Source organism: Panthera uncia, assembly GCF_023721935.1.
Source record: "Panthera uncia isolate 11264 chromosome A1 unlocalized genomic scaffold, Puncia_PCG_1.0 HiC_scaffold_16, whole genome shotgun sequence".
In the NCBI taxonomy this organism is placed as follows: domain Eukaryota; kingdom Metazoa; phylum Chordata; class Mammalia; order Carnivora; family Felidae; genus Panthera; species Panthera uncia.
The window spans coordinates 16,565,478-16,572,289 of record NW_026057576.1 but is presented as its reverse complement, the minus strand read 5'-3'; the positions used below and the strand labels follow the sequence as shown (position 1 = coordinate 16,572,289).

At 38.0% G+C, this 6,812-nt stretch overlaps 1 long non-coding RNA gene across 1 annotated transcript in view; it reads left to right on the top strand.

Moving 5' to 3' along the window:
* Positions 1 to 1,252: 1,252 nt before the first annotated feature.
* The window catches only part of LOC125934115 (uncharacterized), a 47,405-nt gene continuing 41,845 nt past the window's right edge, over positions 1,253 to 6,812 (top strand). The window contains exons 1-2 of the long non-coding RNA XR_007461224.1: positions 1,253 to 1,711; positions 6,052 to 6,095. This is a non-coding gene — a long non-coding RNA (uncharacterized LOC125934115). The remainder of the gene's footprint in view (positions 1,712 to 6,051; positions 6,096 to 6,812) is intronic.

Sequence of the window (6,812 nt, the reverse complement as noted above, 5' to 3'; positions counted from 1 at the left end):
TAGTCAAAATTTAAAAAAAATTCTTGGGGTGCCTGAGTGACTCAGTAGATTAAGCACCTGGATCTTGATTTCTGCTCAGGTCATGATTTCACAGTCCTGAGATCGAGCCCCACATCAGGCTCCAAGCTGGGCCTCAAGCCTACTTAAGATTCTCTTTCTTCCTCTCCCCCTGCCCTAGCTTGCCCTCACTCATGCTCGCTCTCTCTCTCTCTCTCAAAACAAAAACACAAAAACAAAAACAAAAAAAATAAAGTAGATGAGTTCAACTGTTAAGTGAAGAAGACAAAGGAAAGAATGAGCAAGATTGAAAAATTAAAAAATAGAAATGATCCAATCTGAATAAAAGGGAAGGTAAGACTTTAATAAGAACAGGGGCACCTGGGTGGCTCAGCTGGTTGAGCTTCCGACTTCAGCTCAGGTCATGATCTCACATTTCTTGGGTCCGGGCCCCACATTGGACTCTGTGCTGACAGCTGGAGCTTGGAGCCTGCTTCGGATTCTGTGTCTCCCTCTCTCTCTGCCCCTCCCCTGCTCATGCTCTGTCTCTCTCTCTCTCTCTCAAAAATAAATAAATAAACATTTAAAATAATAAGAACAAAAAAGCCTCAGGGACCCATAGAGCTATAATACAAGAGTTAACATTTGTGTCATCAGCCCTCCCAGAGGAGAGGAGGAAGAAGATGGGGCTGAAAAAATACTCAAAGAAATAATGGCCAAAAAGTTCCTGAATTGGGAAAAAGACACAAACCTACAGATTGAAGAATGTCAGAAAATCTCAAATGGATAAACTGAAAAAAGCCATACCAGGAGCTGTCACAGACAATCTTCCCAAAACTAAGAACAAAGAAAAAAAATTTGAAAGCAGAAGGTGGGAGTGTTTGGGAGGGAGGGAGAGAAGGAGAGAAATGCCTTATCTATAGGTCAAACAATTAGAATGAGAGCAGATTTTTCAAATGAAACCCTAGAGGTCAGGAGGAGGGGGTGTGACATTTTTTTAAGGGTTGAACAAGACAACATTGTCCAGCCAGAATCCTGTATCCAGTAAAAATATCTTTCAAGAGTGAAGGGGAAATCGAGTCATTCTCAGATGAAGGAAAGCTAGGAGAATTTTTCACCAAAGAACTATCCTGACCTAAAAGAATGTCTAATGAAGTTCCCTAAACAAAAAGAAAGAAACTTGGAACATCAAAAAGGAAAAAAGAACATGGCAAGTAAAACCATGGGTAAATAAAATAGGCTTTCCTTCTCCTCTTGAATTTTTGAAACTATGTTTGACTGTTTAAGCAAAAGTCATAGCACTCTCTGATGCAGTTATAAATGTATATAGAGGGGATATTTAAAGACACTATATTATAAATGGAGGAAGATATAGGATGTAAAGGGAGATAAGGTCCTATACTTTGGTTGAGCAGTTAAATGACATTATCAGTGATCATTTAACCATGTATATACATACACAGACATATACTCAAAGTGCACTTAAATACAGTATGTGTACTCCAAACAAAATTCTTAAATGAAATAAAAGTCTCTTGGAGGGGCATCTGGGTGGCTCAGTTGGCTAGGCATCTGACTTCTGCTGAGGTCACAATCTCAGGGTTTGTGAGCTTGAGCCCCACCCCTCGCTTTGCACTCTCTCTCCCTTTCTCTTTGCCCCTTGCTCACGTGAGCTCTCTCTCTCAAACGAATGAATGAACAAATGAATAAATAAGTAAATAAATAAATAAATAAATAAGAATTGAGATTCAATGTTACCAAAAAAAAAGTTTCTTGGATATTTCATGTTATTCTGGAAAGAAGATGAAGGGTGAGGGGATTTTTTTTATTGACTGAATTTAATCTTTAAAAGGATGATGGTATTTGCTTATAATTAACTAGATTTAACTTTCTGTATATGTAGTGTGAACTTAAAATAATATATAAATTTATTTTAATAATTATAAAATTATATTTTAATATATATATTTGTATTTACATATGCTATTTTTGAATTAGTACCTTGAGAAACTCCTACGAGTTGCATGTTTAGTAGCAAAATAGTGGAGTATTTTCTCCTGTGAATTTACAACACTCCCATAAGAGACACCAGGAAGAGACACCATATTTAGAACTACTTTATAGAAGCAAAGATTATGTCTTAGAGAAGTTCAGTGACATATAAAATTGTAGATCGAAGATTAAAACCCAACTCATCTTGTTTCAAGTAGGGTCGTCTTTAGTAAGCATTAGGTACAAGAACGTACAGGTGGCATTCATTTCAATTCCTGCTTAAATGTCAATAGCTTTCATTTTGATTCTCTTTCTGTCACTGAGAACCAATGTAACCTAGTTGTTTCACTTTTTCTCACCACTACCAGGGACATTACTTCTTTTTCTCTTCTATTGCCGAGAGTGTAGTTGCTCCATTTTTTCTCTAATGTCCTACATTTCTCCTAAAATGTTTTTAGGTATTTGTTCAAATGTATTCAAAGAAAAAAAAATACTCTAGTACATGATATTTTTATCTAGAGCAGAATTAATCAAATAAATAACTTATTTTTGATATGCTACAAACATACAAATCCTGGAATGAAAACCAGGTTGCTGTGAATTAAGAAGCTTCTCAGAACTGGGCAGATGCCCCACGTCTGTTATATAGTCCCGTCTGGGACTCTGACACAGCCCCTTTTCCTTTATGCTCTCCTAGGGAGCCATATTCTCTCTGGATCACAAGCACAGCATATTAAAAAAAAAAAAAATAGCATTACATTTGGAGTCAGAAAGCCTGAGCTTGATATAGTGGACATCTGTTGGCTGCTCTAATATTGTGTGTGTGGCAACTTAAAGTAGTATAAAAACAATGAGATGATTGGGCACAAATCCATCTCAATCTGTAACATAGTTACATAGCATTTTGAAGTTCTCTAATCAAGACTTCATGCCCCACTTTTAGAGGTGGTTACTCACTTTAAAATATCCTTACCAAAATATGCACGAGAGGGTCTACTGGGGTAGCTTATAAGACATTACTAGTAACTTGTCAATGGTGAAGTGAGTAATGCTCAAATCAGGTAATGTGGATTGGGAATATTGCACAGTCTCTTTCAGGAGTTGAAGTGTAAAATCCATCAGGTCCGGTGGTCATGCCACGTGCCTGCTGGACGACGGGAGCAGTGGTCTTCAATCTGGGCCACATGTACCCTTGGAGGTATGAGAAGATTTTCCAAAGGATGTTAAGGAAATCTACCTCCAGATCTTTACATTTATCTTGTACTCTTTTCTAAAATGGGTTTGCCTGGGAATGTGCCTGCTGAAGGTCTCCACTCCTTTCTGTCACCACTCTTGCAATGTTCTTCTATCACAAAAGAAAAGCAGACTTCTCCTCCAGGACCAGGGACATAATTTGTGGAGCCCTGTGCAAATGAAAATGTGGGGCCACTTTTTCCAAAATTATTAAGATTTTCAAGACATTCACAGCAGAGCATTAAACCTAGTGTGGGACCCTTATGAACTAGGGGCTCTGTGCCAGCACCCACGATACCCCCCTGCTCTCAGCCATAGCACACTTCATAATAGCACATTCTTTGATGGAGGCTGGCAATGTAAAGACACTGGATGACAGATTAAAAAAAAAATTCCACATATTAGAATTGGTACTTTATTTACCAATAAAGTACTTTTACGGGTCAGGTGGTTTCTAATTTATTGTTTTCAAAACACTGAAAGAGGATGGAATCAAGTTGTCAGATGAAAGAGAAAGATGATCAAAATTAATTTTGAGGACAGATCACTATGTGATTTTTGGCACATAATTGAGAAGGAGTTCAAAGAATTGAATGACATTCCTATAACAAAACTCCTTTGATTCCCATTCATTTATATGAATTAGTTTTCTCTGAAATTTTGTCTATTAGAATGCTAAATAGGAAGAAAATCAGTCCTGAATCCTGTCTCATTTTAGTTAATAAATATACATGAATATATGTAGATATATATGAAATAAATGTTTTAAATCTCCAACTATCTTATGAAAAAATACAATTATAATAAAATTTTATCTTCTGTTTAATAATTTTCTAACAAAATATGTGCACTATGTTTATGATATTTTTATTAATTTTAGTGTAATTTCAATGACAGCTTAGTCCAGGAAGGAAAAAACTCTTGAGTTAAAATTTAATTGTATCCATGTATTTTTATTATGATATGTTGATCACTGAAGCCCTTTCAAGCATAAAATATAATAAATTAAGATGAAAATCTATAAGGGAAGAAAATGAAAACAAATTCAAAGAGAAAGATGAATACTATAAAACTTCTTACTATTGAAGAAGTTGTTCTTTTTGTAATGGCTGGTGATGTTATAAATTCATGGTATTTAGATTCTATATACTACATTTTGAAAAATAATGTAACCATTTTATTTTAAAATGCCAAATATTTTCAACCTCCCAGAAATTAGGTCCTTAGCAATTACTAAATCTTATGACAAAAAAATTTACATATCATTTTTAAATGTGTAAGTTTCATTTTTTAAAAAATTGGTAGAGTTCAGGATTATAAAGACACTGGAGACTGCCATTTGGGGGCCTAAAGGGCCCTGTGCAAGCTAGTCCTACCTTCAGAATATTGTTGGGACTTTCATATATGTACTAGTTGCAAGTGCCCAGAGCAGTGGTTTTTAACTCTGGCTACACAGTACAATTATCTTGGGACCCTTTAAAAATACTGATGGTTGATGGAATTAACAAGTCATGGGAATAAAAGGCACAGCGTAAGGAACATAATGATATTGTAATAACATCGTGTGGTGGAGGATGGTATCTACAGTTCTAGTGAGAAGAGCATAATGTATAGATGCTGGCGAGGATGTGGAGAGACGGGAACCCTCCTGCACTGTTGGTGGGAACCAAACTGGTGCAGCCGCTCTGGAAAACAGTGTGGGGGTTCCTCAAAAAATTAAAAATAGACCTACCCTATGACCCAGCAGTAGCACTGCTAGGAATTTACCCAAGGGATACAGGAGGGCTGATGCACAGGGGCACTTGTACCCCAGTGTTTATAGCAGCACTCTCAACAATAGCCAAATTATGGAAAGAGCCTAAATGTCCATCAACTGATGAATGGATAAAGAAATTGTGGTTTATACACACAATGGAGTACTACGTGGCAATGAGAAAGAAGGAAATCTGGCCTTTTGTAGCAACGTGGATGGAACTGGAGAGTGTTATGCTAAGTGAAATAAGTCAGGCAGAGAAAAACAGATACCATATGTTTTCACTCATATGTGGATCCTGAGAAACTCAACAGAAGATCAGGAAGGAGGGGAAGGGGGGGGGGAAAGTTACAGAGAGGGAGGGAGGCAAACCATAAGAGACTCTTAAAGACTGAGAACAAACTGAGGGTTGATGGGGGTTGGGGGAGAGGGGAAAGTGGGTGATGGGCATTGAGGAGGGCACTTGTTAGGATGAGCACTGGGTATCGTATGGAAGCCAATTTGACAATAAATTATATTTTAAAAAAAAGAATAGCATAATGTATAAACTTGTTGAATCACTGTAATACACCTGAAACTAATGTAACTAATGTTGTCACTAATACACCTGTAACTAATGTAATGCAGTTGTGTATCAACTGCACTCAAATAAAAAATATAATAATAAAAATAAAAACAGTGACATTTGAGTCCCTCTCCAAAGATTCTGATTAAATGGTGAGGCATGAGCCAAACCATCTCTGTTTCCCAGGTGATTCTAATGTGCAGCCAGGGCAGAAGCCACCGGTCTGAGACAAATATTGGAACTTTCCTGAGCTACAACCCGGCAGTGTGACAGTTTTGTGTGTGTGTGTGCCCGCTTGCTAAATATATGTTGGATGAGATTTTGTTGGAGACTTGCTGTCATTGTAGCATTCTACCTGGAAGCAATATTGGAGGACCGAATTATAGCCCCCTCCGACTCTTAAATGAGGTTCCAATATTTACCAAAGAGCACAACATTTGCCATGCAGTCAAACTAACTTAGGTAAATTCACACAACAGCCTTTCCAACCCCCTTCTTCCCTTCCCAACAGACATCTGCGTTATGTATGTCCGGGCCTGAAGTCCATCAGCCAAGGTAACAAAATAGCCAGGACTGGATTTGGGGATGGGGGCACGTGAGTTAAGGCTAGAAACAAGATAGCTTCAGGAATATTGCCAGAATGTTTTCTCCATACTGGATATAAAGATGGACATGTATGATGTGAGTTGCTGCGGGCCACTGTTGTGGGAACTCAAGGGAAGCCAGTCTTAGGATGAAGCCAACACTGGAATACAGAGGGCAGAAAGCAAAGGAAATCTGGTGAGAGAGCTAAACCACCAGACTGAGCCGCATCAGATGTATCACATACTTAAGCCAATATACTCTCTCCAATAAGCCAGTCTGAGTCAGATAAGACCATGGGCTTTAAAAGCAGACTGCCCAAATCTAAAGCCCAGTTTGGTAATTCACTAACTCGGTCATCTTGGCAGTTACTCCAAGGCACTGTCCCTCAGTGTCCCCATGTGTAAGATGGGCTATTAACACCTTCATTATAGAGTTGCCATGAGCACTAAGTGGGTTAATGCTGGAAAATTCCTTAGAACGGAACAAGGCAAGAACCATGCTATGATTTAAAGCAATTATTGCTTTACTTGGGCTTAGTGTTACTTCCCGTTGAAAACATCCTAACTGCTATGTTTGAATTTTGATTCCACGAGTGATCTGAAGCAAATAATTTAAACCTCTGGGCCCTGGTTTCCCGATTTATAAAGTAAGAAGGTTGATCTGTGATCTCCAAGGTACCTTCCAGCT